Here is a 15,815-nt window from a genome sequence, read left to right as displayed (position 1 = left end):
TCCAGATTTCATCTGAGGATATTTCCTTTTTCACCATAGCCCTCTAAGGGCTTCCAAATATCACTTTGCCAATTCCACAAGAACTGTATTAGCGAAAGGCTTCTTGAGGGGAAAGCTGTAACTCTGTGAGATGATTTCACAGAACACAACGAAGTTTCTCAGAAAGCTTCTTTCTCTTTGTTATCGGAGGATATTTCCTTTGGCACTATAGTCTTCAAAGGGATCCGAAATATCTGTTCTCAGATTCCACAGAAATAATGCTAGCAAAGAGATCCACGAAATAAAGATGTAATTCTGTGAGATGAATTAACAGAACACTAAGCAGTTTCTCAGAAAGCTTCTTTCCAGAATTCCTCTGAGGATATTTCCTTTTTCACCATAGCCCTCTATGGGCTTCCAAATATCTCTTTTGCAATTCCACAAGAACTGTCTTAGCGAAAGGCTTCTTGTGGGGAAAGCTGTAACTCTGTGAGATGATTTCACAGAACACAACGAAGTTTCTCAGAAAGCTTCTTTCTCTTTGTTATCGGAGTATATTTCCTTTGGCCCTATAGTCTTCAGAGGGGTCCGAAATATCTGTTCTCAGATTCAACAGAAATAAGTCTAGCAAAGAGGTTCACGAAATACAGATGTAACTCTGTGAGATGAATTAACAGAACACTAAGTAGTTTCTCAGAAAGCTTCTTTCCAGATTTCCTCTGAGGATATTTCCTTTTTCACCATAGCCCTCTATGGGCTTCCAAATATCACTTTGCCAATTCCAAAAGAACTGTCTTAGCGAAAGGCTTCTTATGGGGAAAGCTGTAACTCTGTGAAATGATTTCACAGAATACAACGAAGTTTCTCAGAAAGCTTCTTTCTCTTTGTTATCGGAGGATATTTCCTTTGGCCCTATAGTCTTCAAAGGGATCCGAAATATCTGTTCTCAGATTCCACAGAAATAAGGCTAGCAAAGAGATCCACGAAATACAGATGTAACTCTGTGAGATGAATTAACAGAACACTAAGCAGTTTCTCAGAAAGCTTCTTTCCAGATTTCCTCTGAGGATATTTCCTTTTTCACCATAGCCCTCTATGGGCTTCCAAATATCACTTTGCCAATTCCACAAGAACTGTCTTAGCGAAAGGCTTCTTGTGGGGAAAGCTGTAACTCTGTGAGATGATTTCACAGAACACAACGAAGTTTCTCAGAAAGCTTCTTTCTCTTTGTTATCGGAGGATATTTCCTTTGGCCCTATAGTCGTCAAAGGGATCCGAAATATCTGTTCTCAGATTCAACAGAAATAAGGCTAGCAAAGAGATCCTCGAAATACAGATGTAACTCTGTGAGATGAATTAACAGAACACTAAGCAGTTTCTCAGAAAGCTTCTTTCCAGATTTCATCTGGGGATATTTCCTTTTTCACCATAGCCCTATATGGGCTTCCAAATATCACTTTGCCAATTCCAAAAGAACTGTCTTAGCGAAAGGCTTCTTGAGGGGAAAGCTGTAACTCTGTGAGATGATTTCACAGAACACAACGAAGTTTCTCAGAAAGCTTCTTTCTCTTTGTCATCGGAGGATATTTCCTTTGGCCCTATAGTCTTCAAAGGGATCCGAATTATCTGTTCTCAGATTCCACAGAAATAATGCTAGCAAAGAGATCCACGAAATACAGATGTAACTCTGTGAGATGAATTAACAGAACACTAAGCAGTTTCTCAGAAAGCTTCTTTCCAGATTTCCTCTGAGGATATTTCCTTTTTCACCATAGCCCTCTATGGGCTTCCAAATATCACTTTGCCAATTCCACAAGAACTGTCTTAGCGAAAGGCTTCTTGAGGGGAAAGCTGTAACTCTGTGAGATGATTTCACAGAACACAACGAAGTTTCTCAGAAAGCTTCTTTCTCTTTGTTATCGGAGGATATTTCCTTTGGCCCTATAGTCTTCAAAGGGATCCGAAATATCTGTTCTCAGATTCCACAGAAATAAGGCTAGCAAAGAGATCCACGAAATACAGATGTAACTCTGTGAGATGAATTAACAGAACACTAAGCAGTTTCTCAGAAAGCTTCTTTCCAGATTTCATCTGAGGATATTTCCTTTCTCACCATAGCCCTCTATGGGCTTCCAAATATCACTTTGCCAATTCCACAAGAACTGTCTTAGCGAAAGGCTTCTTGTGGGGAAAGCTGTATCTCTGTGAGATGATTTCACAGAACACAAAGAAGTTTCCCAGAAAGTTTCGTTCTCTTTGTTATCGGAGGATATTTCCTTTGGCCCTATAGTCTTCAAAGGGATCCGAAATATCTGTTCTCAGATTCCACAGAAATAAGGCTAGCAAAGAGATCCACGAAATACAGATGTAACTCTGTGAAATGAATTAACAGAAGACTAAGAAGTTTCTCAGAATGCTTCTTTCCAGATTTCCTCTGAGGATATTTCCTTTTTCACCATAGCCCTCTATGGGCTTCCAAATATCACTCTGCCAATTCCACAAGAACTGTCTTAGCGAAAGGCTTCTTGAGGGGAAAGCTGTAACACTGTGAGATGATTTCACAGAACACAACGAAGTTTCTCAGAAAGCTTCTTTCTCTTTGTTATCAGAGGATATTTCCTTTGGCCCTATAGTCTTCAAACGGATCCGAAATATCTGCTCTCAGATTCCACAGAAATAAGGCTAGCAAAGAGATCCACGAAATACAGATGTAACTCTGTGAGATGAATTAACAGAACACTAAGCAGTTTCTCAGAAAGCTTCTTTCCAGATTTCCTCTGAGGATATTTCCTTTCTCACCATAGCCCTCTATGGGCTTCCAAATATCACTTTGCCAATTCCACAAGAACTGTCTTAGCGAAAGTCTTCTTGTGGGGAAAGCTGTAACTCTGTGAGATGATTTCACAGAACACAACGAAGTTTCTCAGAAAGCTTCTTTCTCTTTGGTATCGGAGGATATTTCCTTTGGCCCTATAGTCTTCAAAGGGATCCGAAATATCTGTTCTCAGATACCACAGAAATAAGGCTAGCAAAGAGATCCACGAAATAAAGATGTAATTCTGTGAGATGAATTAACAGAACACTAAGCAGTTTCTCAGAATGCTTCTTTCCAGATTTCCTCTGAGGATATTTCCTTTTTCACAATAGCCCTCTATGGGCTTCCAAATATCACTTTGCCAATTCCACAAGAACTGTCTTAGCGAAAGGCTTCTTGTGGGGAAAGCTGTAACTCTGTGAGATGATTTCACAGAACACAACGAAGTTTCTCAGAAAGCTTCTTTCTCTTTGTGATCGGAGGATATTTCCTTTGGCCCTATAGTCTTCAAACGGATCCGAAATATCTGTTCTCAGATTCCACAGAAATAAGGCTAGCAAAGAGATCCACAAAATACAGATGTAACTCTGTGAGATGAATTAACAGAACACTAAGCAGTTTCCCAGAAAGCTTCTTTACAGATTTCATCTGAGGATATTTCCTTTTTCACCATAGCCCTCTATGGGTTCCCAAATATCACTTTGCCAATTCCACAAGAACTGTCTTAGCGAAAGGCTTCTTGAGGGGAAAGCTGTAACTCTGTGAGATGATTTCACAGAACACAACGAAGTTTCTCAGAAAGCTTCTTTCTCTTTTTTATCGGAGGATATTTCCTTTGGCCCTATAGTCTTCAAAGGGATCCGAAATATCTGTTCTCAGATTTCACAGAAATAAGGCTAGCAAGAGATCCACGAAATAAAGAAGTAACTCTGTGAGATGAATTAACAGAACACTAAGCAGTTTCTCAGAAAGCTTCTTTCCAGATTTCATCTGGGGATATTTCCTTTTACACCATAACACTCTATGGGCTTCCAAATATCACTTTGCCAATTCTACAAGAACTCTCTTAGCGAAAGGCTTCTTGATGGGAAATCTGTAACACTGAGATGATTTCACAGAACACAACGAAGTTTCTCAGAAAGCTTCTTTCTCTTTGTTATCGGAGGATATTTCCTTTGGCCCTATAGTCTTCAAAGGGATCCGAAATATCTGTTCTCAGATTCCACAGAAATAAGGCTAGCAAAGAGATCCACGAAATAAAGATGTAATTCTGTGAGATGAATTAACAGAACACTAAGCAGTTTCTCAGAATGCTTCTTTCCAGATTTCCTCTGAGGATATTTCCTTTTTCACAATAGCCCTTTATGGGCTTCCAAATATCACTTTGCCAATTCCGCAAGAACTGTCTAAGCGAAAGGCTTCTTGAGGCGAATGCTGTAACTCTGTGAGATGATTTCACAGAACACAACGAAGTTTCTCAGTAAGCTTCTTTCTCTTTGTGATCGGAGGATATTTCCTTTGGCCCTATAGTCTTCAAACGGATCCGAAATATCTGTTCTCAGATTCCACAGAAATAAGGCTAGCAAAGAGATCCACTTAATAAAGATGTAACTCTGTGAGGTGAATTAACAGAACACTAAGCAGTTTCTCAGAAAGCTTCTTTCCAGATTTCATCTGAGGTTATTTCCTTTTTCACCATTGCCCTCTATGGGCTTCCAAATATCACTTTGCCAATTCCACAAGAACTGTCTTAGCTAAAGGCTTCTGGAGGGGAAAGCTGTAACTCGGTGAGATGATTTCACAGAACACAACGAAGTTTCTCCGAAAGCTTCTATCTCTTCGTTATCGGAGGATATTTCCTTTGGCCCTATAGTCTTCAAAGGGATCCGAAATATCTGTTCTCAGATTCCACAGAAATAAGGCTAGCAAAGAGATCCACGAAATAAAGATGTAATTCAGTGAGATGAATTAACAGAACACTAGACAGTTTCTCAGAAAGCTTCTTTCCAGATTTCCTCTGAGGGTATTTCCTTTCTCACCATAGCCCTCTATGGGCTTCCAGATATAACTTTGCCAATTCCACAAGAACTGTCTTAGCGAAAGGCTTCTTGTGGGGAAAGCTGTAACTCTGTGAGATGATTTCACAGAACACAACGAAGTTTCTCAGAAAGCTTCTTTCTCTTTGTTATCGGACGATATTTCCTTTGTCCCTATAGTCTTCAAAGGGATCCGAAATATCTGTTCTCAGATTCCACAGAAATAAGGCTAGCAAAGAGATCCACGAAATACAGATGTAACTCTGTGAGATGAATTAGCAGAACACTAAGCAGTTTCTCAGAAAGCTTCTTTCCAGATTTCCTCTGAGGATATTTCCTTTTTCACCATAGCCCTCTATGGGCTTCCAAATATCACTTTGCCAATTCCACAAGAACTTTCTTAGCGAAAGGCTTCTTGAGGGGAAAGCTGTAACTCTGTGAGATGATATCACAGAACACAACGAAGTTTCTCAGAAAGCTTCTTTCTCTTTGTTATCGGAGGATATTTCCTTTGGCCTTTTAGTCTTCAAACGGATCCGAAATATCTGTTCTCAGATTCCACAGAAATAAGGCTAGCAAAGAGATCCACGAAATACAGATGTAACTCTGTGAGATGAATTAACAGAACACTAAGCAGTTTCTCAGAAAGCTTCTTTCCAGATTTCCTCTGAGCATATTTCCTTTTTCACCATAGCCCTCTATGGGCTTCCAAATATCACTTTGCCAATTCCACAAGAACTGTCTTAGCGAAAGGCTTCTTGTGGGGAATGCTGTAACTCTGTGAGATGATTTCACAGAACACAACGAAGTTTCTCAGAAAGCTTCTTTCTCTTTGTTATCAGAGGATATTTCCTTTGGCCTTATAGTCTTCAAAGGGATCCGAAATATCAGTTCTCAGATTCAACAGAAGTAAGGCTAGCAAAGAGATCCTCGAAATACAGATGTAACTCTGTGAGATGAATAAACAGAACACTAAGCAGTTTCTCAGAAAGCTTCTTTCCAGATTTGATCTGAGGATATTTCCTTTTTCACCATAGCCCTCTATGGGCTTCCAAATATCACTTTGCCAATTCCACGAGAACAGCCATAGCGAAAGGCTTCTTGAGGGGAAAGCTGTAACTCTGTGAGATGATATCACAGAACACAACGAAGTTTCTCAGAAAGCTTCTTTCTCTTTGTTATCGTAGGATATTTCCTTTGGCCCTATAGTCTTCAAACGGATCCGAAATACCTGTTCTCAGATTCCACAGAAATAAGGCTAGCAAAGAGATCCACGAAATACAGATGTAACTCTGTGAGATGAATTAACAGAACACTAAGCAGTTTCCCAGAAATCTTCTTTCCAGATTTCCTCTGAGGATATTTCCTTTTTCACCATAGCCCTCTATGGGTTTCCAAATATCACTTTGCCAATTCCACAAGAATTGTCTTAGCGAAAGGCTTCTTGAGGGGAAAGCTGTAACTCTGTGAGATGATTTCACAGAACACAACGAAGTTTCTCAGAAAGCTTCTTTCTCTTTGTTATCGGAGGATATTTCCTTTGGCCCTATAGTCTTCAAAGGGATCCGAAATATCTGTTCTCAGATTCCACAGAAATAAGGCTAGCAAAGAGTTCCACGAAATAAAGATGTAACTCTGTGAGATGAATTAACAGAACACTAAGCAGTTTCTCAGAAAGCTTCTTTCCAGATTTCATCTGAGAATATTTCCTTTTACACCATAGCACTCTATGGGCTTCCAAATATCACTTTGCCAATTCCACAAGAACTGCCTTAGCGAAAGGCTTCTTGATGGGAAATCTATAACACTGTGAGATGATTTCAGAGAACACAACGAAGTTTCTCAGAAAGCTTCTTTCTCTTTGTTATCGGAGGATATTTCCTTTGGCCCTATAGTTTTCAAACGGATCCGAAATCTCTGTTCTCAGATTCCACAGAAATAAGGCTAGCAAAGAGATCCACGAAATAAGGATGTAATTCTGTGAGATGAATTAACAGAACACTAAGCAGTTTCTCAGAATGCTACTTTCCAGATTTCCTCTGAGGATATTTCCTTTTTCACAATAGCCCTCTATGGGCTTCCAAATATCACTTTGCCAATTCCACAAGAACTCTTTTAGCGAAAGTCTTCTTGTGGGAAAGCTGTAACTCTGTGAGATGATTTAACAGAACACAAAGAAGTTTCCCAGAAAGTTTCTTTCTCTTTGTTATCGGAGGATATTTCCTTTGGCCCTGTAGTCTTCAAAGGGATCCGAAATATCTGTTCTCAGATTCCACAGAAATAAGGCTAGCAAAGAGATCCACGAAATACAGATGTTACTCTGTGTAATGATTTAACAGAACACTAAGCAGTTTCTCAGAAAGCTTCTTTCCAGATTTCATCTGAGGATATTTCCTTTTTCACCATAGCCCTCTATGGGTTTCCAAATATCACTTTGCCAATTCCACAAGAACTGTCTTAGCGAAAGGCTTCTTGAGGGGAAAGCTGTAACTCTGTGAGATGATTTCACAGAGCACAACGAAGTTTCTCAGAAAGCTTCTTTCTCTTTGTTATCGGAGGATATTTCCTTTGGCCCTATAGTCTTCAAAGGGATCCGAAATATCTGTTCTCAGATTCCACAGAAATAAGGCTAGCAAAGAGATCCACGAAATACAGATGTAACTCTGTGAGATGAATTAACAGAACACTAAGCAGTTTCTAAGAAAGCTTCTTTCCAGATTTCCTCTGAGGATATTTCCTTTTTCACCATAGCCCTCTATGGGTTTCCAAATATCACTTTGCCAATTCCACAAGAATTGTCTTAGCGAAAGGCTTCTTGAGGGGAAAGCTGTAACTCTGTGAGATGATTTCACAGAACACAACGAAGTTTCTCAGAAAGCTTCTTTCTCTTTGTTATCGGAGGATATTTCCTTTGGCCCTATAGTCTTCAAAGGGATCCGAAATATCTGTTCTCAGATTCCACAGAAATAAGGCTAGCAAAGAGTTCCACGAAATAAAGATGTAACTCTGTGAGATGAATTAACAGAACACTAAGCAGTTTCTCAGAAAGCTTCTTTCCAGATTTCATCTGAGAATATTTCCTTTTACACCATAGCACTCTATGGGCTTCCAAATATCACTTTGCCAATTCCACAAGAACTGCCTTAGCGAAAGGCTTCTTGATGGGAAATCTATAACACTGTGAGATGATTTCAGAGAACACAACGAAGTTTCTCAGAAAGCTTCTTTCTCTTTGTTATCGGAGGATATTTCCTTTGGCCCTATAGTCTTCAAACGGATCCGAAATCTCTGTTCTCAGATTCCACAGAAATAAGGCTAGCAAAGAGATCCACGAAATAAGGATGTAATTCTGTGAGATGAATTAACAGAACACTAAGCAGTTTCTCAGAATGCTACTTTCCAGATTTCCTCTGAGGATATTTCCTTTTTCACAATAGCCCTCTATGGGCTTCCAAATATCACTTTGCCAATTCCACAAGAACTGTTTTAGCGAAAGTCTTCTTGTGGGAAAGCTGTAACTCTGTGAGATGATTTAACAGAACACAAAGAAGTTTCCCAGAAAGTTTCTTTCTCTTTGTTATCGGAGGATATTTCCTTTGGCCCTGTAGTCTTCAAAGGGATCCGAAATATCTGTTCTCAGATTCCACAGAAATAAGGCTAGCAAAGAGATCCACGAAATACAGATGTTACTCTGTGTAATGATTTAACAGAACACTAAGCAGTTTCTCAGAAAGCTTCTTTCCAGATTTCATCTGAGGATATTTCCTTTTTCACCATAGCCCTCTATGGGTTTCCAAATATCACTTTGCCAATTCCACAAGAACTGTCTTAGCGAAAGGCTTCTTGAGGGGAAAGCTGTAACTCTGTGAGATGATTTCACAGAACACAACGAAGTTTCTCAGAAAGCTTCTTTCTCTTTGTTATCGGAGGATATTTCCTTTGGCCCTATAGTCTTCAAAGGGATCCGAAATATCTGTTCTCAGATTCAACAGAAATAAGGCTAGCAAAGAGATCCTCGAAATACAGATGTAACTCTCTGAGATGAATTAAGAGAACACTAAGCAGTTTCTCAGAAAGCTTCTTTCCAGATTTCATCTGGGGATATTTCCTTTTTCACCATAGCCCTCTATGGGCTTCCAAATATCACTTTGCCAATTCCACAAGAACTGTCTTAGCGAAAGGCTTCTTGTTGGGAAAGCTGTAACTCTGTGAGATGATTTCACAGAACACAACGAAGTTTCTCAGAAAGCTTCTTTCTCTTTGTTATCAGAGGATATTTCCTTTGGCCCTATAGTCTTCAAACGGATCCGAAATATCTGTTCTCAGATTCCACAGAAATAAGGCTAGCAAAGAGATCCACGAAATACAGATGTAACTCTGTGAGATGAATTAACAGAACACTAAGCAGTTTCTCAGAAAGCTTCTTTCCAGGTTTCCTCTGAGGATATTTCCTTTTTCACCATAGCCCTCTATGGGCTTCCAAATATCACTTTGCCAATTCCACAAGAACTTTCTTAGCGAAAGGCTTCTTGAGGGGAAAGCTGTAACTCTGTGAGATGATATCACAGAACACAACGAAGTTTCTCAGAAAGCTTCTTTCTCTTTGTTATCGGAGGATATTTCCTTTGGCCTTTTAGTCTTCAAACGGATCCGAAATATCTGTTCTCAGATTCCACAGAAATAAGGCTAGCAAAGAGATCCACGAAATACAGATGTAACTCTGTGAGATGAATTAACAGAACACTAAGCAGTTTCTCAGAAAGCTTCTTTCCAGATTTCCTCTGAGCATATTTCCTTTTTCACCATAGCCCTCTATGGGCTTCCAAATATCACTTTGCCAATTCCACAAGAACTGTCTTAGCGAAAGGCTTCTTGTGGGGAATGCTGTAACTCTGTGAGATGATTTCACAGAACACAACGAAGTTTCTCAGAAAGCTTCTTTCTCTTTGTTATCAGAGGATATTTCCTTTGGCCTTATAGTCTTCAAAGGGATCCGAAATATCAGTTCTCAGATTCAACAGAAGTAAGGCTAGCAAAGAGATCCTCGAAATACAGATGTAACTCTGTGAGATGAATAAACAGAACACTAAGCAGTTTCTCAGAAAGCTTCTTTCCAGATTTGATCTGAGGATATTTCCTTTTTCACCATAGCCCTCTATGGGCTTCCAAATATCACTTTGCCAATTCCACGAGAACAGCCATAGCGAAAGGCTTCTTGAGGGGAAAGCTGTAACTCTGTGAGATGATATCACAGAACACAACGAAGTTTCTCAGAAAGCTTCTTTCTCTTTGTTATCGTAGGATATTTCCTTTGGCCCTATAGTCTTCAAACGGATCCGAAATACCTGTTCTCAGATTCCACAGAAATAAGGCTAGCAAAGAGATCCACGAAATACAGATGTAACTCTGTGAGATGAATTAACAGAACACTAAGCAGTTTCCCAGAAATCTTCTTTCCAGATTTCCTCTGAGGATATTTCCTTTTTCACCATAGCCCTCTATGGGTTTCCAAATATCACTTTGCCAATTCCACAAGAATTGTCTTAGCGAAAGGCTTCTTGAGGGGAAAGCTGTAACTCTGTGAGATGATTTCACAGAACACAACGAAGTTTCTCAGAAAGCTTCTTTCTCTTTGTTATCGGAGGATATTTCCTTTGGCCCTATAGTCTTCAAAGGGATCCGAAATATCTGTTCTCAGATTCCACAGAAATAAGGCTAGCAAAGAGTTCCACGAAATAAAGATGTAACTCTGTGAGATGAATTAACAGAACACTAAGCAGTTTCTCAGAAAGCTTCTTTCCAGATTTCATCTGAGAATATTTCCTTTTACACCATAGCACTCTATGGGCTTCCAAATATCACTTTGCCAATTCCACAAGAACTGCCTTAGCGAAAGGCTTCTTGATGGGAAATCTATAACACTGTGAGATGATTTCAGAGAACACAACGAAGTTTCTCAGAAAGCTTCTTTCTCTTTGTTATCGGAGGATATTTCCTTTGGCCCTATAGTTTTCAAACGGATCCGAAATCTCTGTTCTCAGATTCCACAGAAATAAGGCTAGCAAAGAGATCCACGAAATAAGGATGTAATTCTGTGAGATGAATTAACAGAACACTAAGCAGTTTCTCAGAATGCTACTTTCCAGATTTCCTCTGAGGATATTTCCTTTTTCACAATAGCCCTCTATGGGCTTCCAAATATCACTTTGCCAATTCCACAAGAACTCTTTTAGCGAAAGTCTTCTTGTGGGAAAGCTGTAACTCTGTGAGATGATTTAACAGAACACAAAGAAGTTTCCCAGAAAGTTTCTTTCTCTTTGTTATCGGAGGATATTTCCTTTGGCCCTGTAGTCTTCAAAGGGATCCGAAATATCTGTTCTCAGATTCCACAGAAATAAGGCTAGCAAAGAGATCCACGAAATACAGATGTTACTCTGTGTAATGATTTAACAGAACACTAAGCAGTTTCTCAGAAAGCTTCTTTCCAGATTTCATCTGAGGATATTTCCTTTTTCACCATAGCCCTCTATGGGTTTCCAAATATCACTTTGCCAATTCCACAAGAACTGTCTTAGCGAAAGGCTTCTTGAGGGGAAAGCTGTAACTCTGTGAGATGATTTCACAGAGCACAACGAAGTTTCTCAGAAAGCTTCTTTCTCTTTGTTATCGGAGGATATTTCCTTTGGCCCTATAGTCTTCAAAGGGATCCGAAATATCTGTTCTCAGATTCCACAGAAATAAGGCTAGCAAAGAGATCCACGAAATACAGATGTAACTCTGTGAGATGAATTAACAGAACACTAAGCAGTTTCTAAGAAAGCTTCTTTCCAGATTTCCTCTGAGGATATTTCCTTTTTCACCATAGCCCTCTATGGGTTTCCAAATATCACTTTGCCAATTCCACAAGAATTGTCTTAGCGAAAGGCTTCTTGAGGGGAAAGCTGTAACTCTGTGAGATGATTTCACAGAACACAACGAAGTTTCTCAGAAAGCTTCTTTCTCTTTGTTATCGGAGGATATTTCCTTTGGCCCTATAGTCTTCAAAGGGATCCGAAATATCTGTTCTCAGATTCCACAGAAATAAGGCTAGCAAAGAGTTCCACGAAATAAAGATGTAACTCTGTGAGATGAATTAACAGAACACTAAGCAGTTTCTCAGAAAGCTTCTTTCCAGATTTCATCTGAGAATATTTCCTTTTACACCATAGCACTCTATGGGCTTCCAAATATCACTTTGCCAATTCCACAAGAACTGCCTTAGCGAAAGGCTTCTTGATGGGAAATCTATAACACTGTGAGATGATTTCAGAGAACACAACGAAGTTTCTCAGAAAGCTTCTTTCTCTTTGTTATCGGAGGATATTTCCTTTGGCCCTATAGTCTTCAAACGGATCCGAAATCTCTGTTCTCAGATTCCACAGAAATAAGGCTAGCAAAGAGATCCACGAAATAAGGATGTAATTCTGTGAGATGAATTAACAGAACACTAAGCAGTTTCTCAGAATGCTACTTTCCAGATTTCCTCTGAGGATATTTCCTTTTTCACAATAGCCCTCTATGGGCTTCCAAATATCACTTTGCCAATTCCACAAGAACTGTTTTAGCGAAAGTCTTCTTGTGGGAAAGCTGTAACTCTGTGAGATGATTTAACAGAACACAAAGAAGTTTCCCAGAAAGTTTCTTTCTCTTTGTTATCGGAGGATATTTCCTTTGGCCCTGTAGTCTTCAAAGGGATCCGAAATATCTGTTCTCAGATTCCACAGAAATAAGGCTAGCAAAGAGATCCACGAAATACAGATGTTACTCTGTGTAATGATTTAACAGAACACTAAGCAGTTTCTCAGAAAGCTTCTTTCCAGATTTCATCTGAGGATATTTCCTTTTTCACCATAGCCCTCTATGGGTTTCCAAATATCACTTTGCCAATTCCACAAGAACTGTCTTAGCGAAAGGCTTCTTGAGGGGAAAGCTGTAACTCTGTGAGATGATTTCACAGAGCACAACGAAGTTTCTCAGAAAGCTTCTTTCTCTTTGTTATCGGAGGATATTTCCTTTGGCCCTATAGTCTTCAAAGGGATCCGAAATATCTGTTCTCAGATTCCACAGAAATAAGGCTTGCAAAGAGATCCACGAAATACAGATGTAACTCTGTGAGATGAATTAACAGAACACTAAGCAGTTTCTAAGAAAGCTTCTTTCCAGATTTCCTCTGAGGATATTTCCTTTTTCACCATAGCCCTCTATGGGCTTCCAAATATCACTTTTCCAATTCCAGAAGAACAGTATTAGCGAAAGGCTTCTTGTGGGGAAAGCTGTAACTCTGTGAGATGATTTCACAGAACACAACGAAGTTTCTCAGAAAGCTTCTTTCTCTTTGTTATCGGAGGATATTTCCTTTGGCCCTATAGTCTTCAAAGGGATCCGAAATATCTGTTCTCAGATTCAACAGAAATAAGGCTAGCAAAGAGATCCTCGAAATACAGATGTAACTCTCTGAGATGAATTAAGAGAACACTAAGCAGTTTCTCAGAAAGCTTCTTTCCAGATTTCATCTGGGGATATTTCCTTTTTCACCATAGCCCTCTATGGGCTTCCAAATATCACTTTGCCAATTCCACAAGAACTGTCTTAGCGAAAGGCTTCTTGTTGGGAAAGCTGTAACTCTGTGAGATGATTTCACAGAACACAACGAAGTTTCTCAGAAAGCTTCTTTCTCTTTGTTATCAGAGGATATTTCCTTTGGCCCTATAGTCTTCAAACGGATCCGAAATATCTGTTCTCAGATTCCACAGAAATAAGGCTAGCAAAGAGATCCACGAAATACAGATGTAACTCTGTGAGATGAATTAACAGAACACTAAGCAGTTTCTCAGAAAGCTTCTTTCCAGGTTTCCTCTGAGGATATTTCCTTTCTCACCATAGCCCTCTATGGGCTTCCAAATATCACTTTGCCAATTCCACAAGAACTGTCTTAGCGAAAGGCTTCTTGTGGGGAAAGCTGTAACTCTGTGAGATGATTTCACAGAACACAACGAAGTTTCTCAGAAAGCTTCTTTCTCTTTGTTATCGGAGGATATTTCCTTTGGCCCTATAGTCTTCAAAGGGATCCGAAATATCTGTTCTCAGATTCCACAGAAATAAGGCTAGCAAAGAGATCCACGAAATACAGATGTAACTCTGTGAGATGAATTAACAGAACACTAAGCAGTTTCTCAGAAAGCTTCTTTCTAGATTTCATCTGGGGATATTTCCTTTTTCACCATAGCCCTCTAAGGGCTTCCAAATATCACTTTGCCAATTCCACAAGAACTGTCTTAGCGAAAGGCTTCTTGAGGGGAAAGCTGTAACTCTGTGAGATGATTTCACAGAACACAACGAAGTTTCTCAGAAAGCTTCTTTCTCTTTGTTACTGGAGAATATTTCCTTTGGCCCTATAGTCTTCAAACGGATCCGAAATATCTGTTCTCAGATTCCACAGAAATACGGCTAGCAATGAGATCCACGAAATGAACATGTAATTCAGTGAGATGAATTAACAGAACACTAAGCAGTTTCTCAGAAAGCTTCTTTCCAGATTTCCTCTGCGGATATTTCCTTTTTCACCATAGCCCTCTATGGGCTTCCAAATATCACTTTGCCAATTCCATAAGAACTGTCTTAGCGAAAGGCTTCTTGTTGGGAAAGCTGTAACTCTGTGAGATGATTTCACAGAACACAACGAGGTTTCTCAGAAAGCTTCTTTCTCTTTGTTATCAGAGGATATTCCCTTTGGCCCTATAGTCTTCAAAGGGATCCGAAATATCTGTTCTCAGATTCCACAGAAATAAGGCTAGCAAAGAGATCCACGAAATAAAGATGTAACTCTGTGAGATGAATTAACAGAACACTAAGCAGTTTCTCAGAAAGCTTCTTTCCAGATTTCATCTGAGGATATTTCCTTTTTCACGATAGCCCTCTATGGGCTTCCAAATATCACTTTGCCAATTCCACAAGAACTGTCTTAGCGAAAGGCTTCTTGTGGGGAAAGCTGTAACTCTGTGAGATGATTTCACAGAACACAACGAAGTTTCTCAGAAAGCTTCTTTCTCTTTGTTATAGGAGGATATTTCCTTTGGCCCTATAGTCTTCAGAGGGATCCGAAATATCTGTTCTCAGATTCTACAGAAATAAGGCTAGCAGAGAGATCCACGAAATACAGATGCAACTCTGTGAGATGAATTAACAGAAGACTAAGCAGTTTCTCAGAAAGCTTCTTTCCAGATTTCCTCTGAGGATATTTCCTTTTTCACCATAGCCCTCTATGGGCTTCCAAATATCACTTTGCCAATTCCACAAGAACTGTCTTAGCGAAAGGCTTCTTGAGGGGAAACCTGTAACTCTGTGAGATGATTTCACAGAACACAACGAAGTTTCTCAGAAAGCTTCTTTCTCTTTGTTATCAGAGGATATTTCCTTTGGCCCTATAGTCTTCAAACGGATCCGAAATATCTGTTCTCAGATTCCACAGAAATAAGGCTAGCAAAGAGATCCACGAAATACAGATGTAACTCTGTGAGATGAATTAACAGGACACTAAGCAGTTAATCAGAAAGCTTCTTTCCAGATTTCCTCTGAGGATATTTCCTTTCTCACCATAGCCCTCTATGGGCTTCCAAATATCACTTTGCCAATTCCACAAGAACTGTCTTAGCGAAAGGCTTCTTGTGGGGAAAGCTGTAACTCTGTGAGATGATTTCACAGAACACAACGAAGTTTCCCAGAAAGTTTCGTTCTCTTTGTTATCGGAGGATATTTCCTTTGGCCCTATAGTCTTCAAAGGGATCCGAAATATCTGTTCTCAGATTCCACAGAAATAAGGCTAGCAAAGAGATCCACGAAATACAGATGTAACTCTGTGAAATGAATTAACAGAAGACTAAGCAGTTTCTCAGAAAGCTTCTTTCCAGATTTCCTCTGAGGATATTTCCTTTTTCACCATAGCCCTC

Source organism: Macaca nemestrina, chromosome 14, assembly GCF_043159975.1.
Source record: "Macaca nemestrina isolate mMacNem1 chromosome 14, mMacNem.hap1, whole genome shotgun sequence".
In the NCBI taxonomy this organism is placed as follows: Eukaryota; Metazoa; Chordata; class Mammalia; order Primates; family Cercopithecidae; genus Macaca; species Macaca nemestrina.
This window is presented reverse-complemented; position numbering follows the sequence as displayed.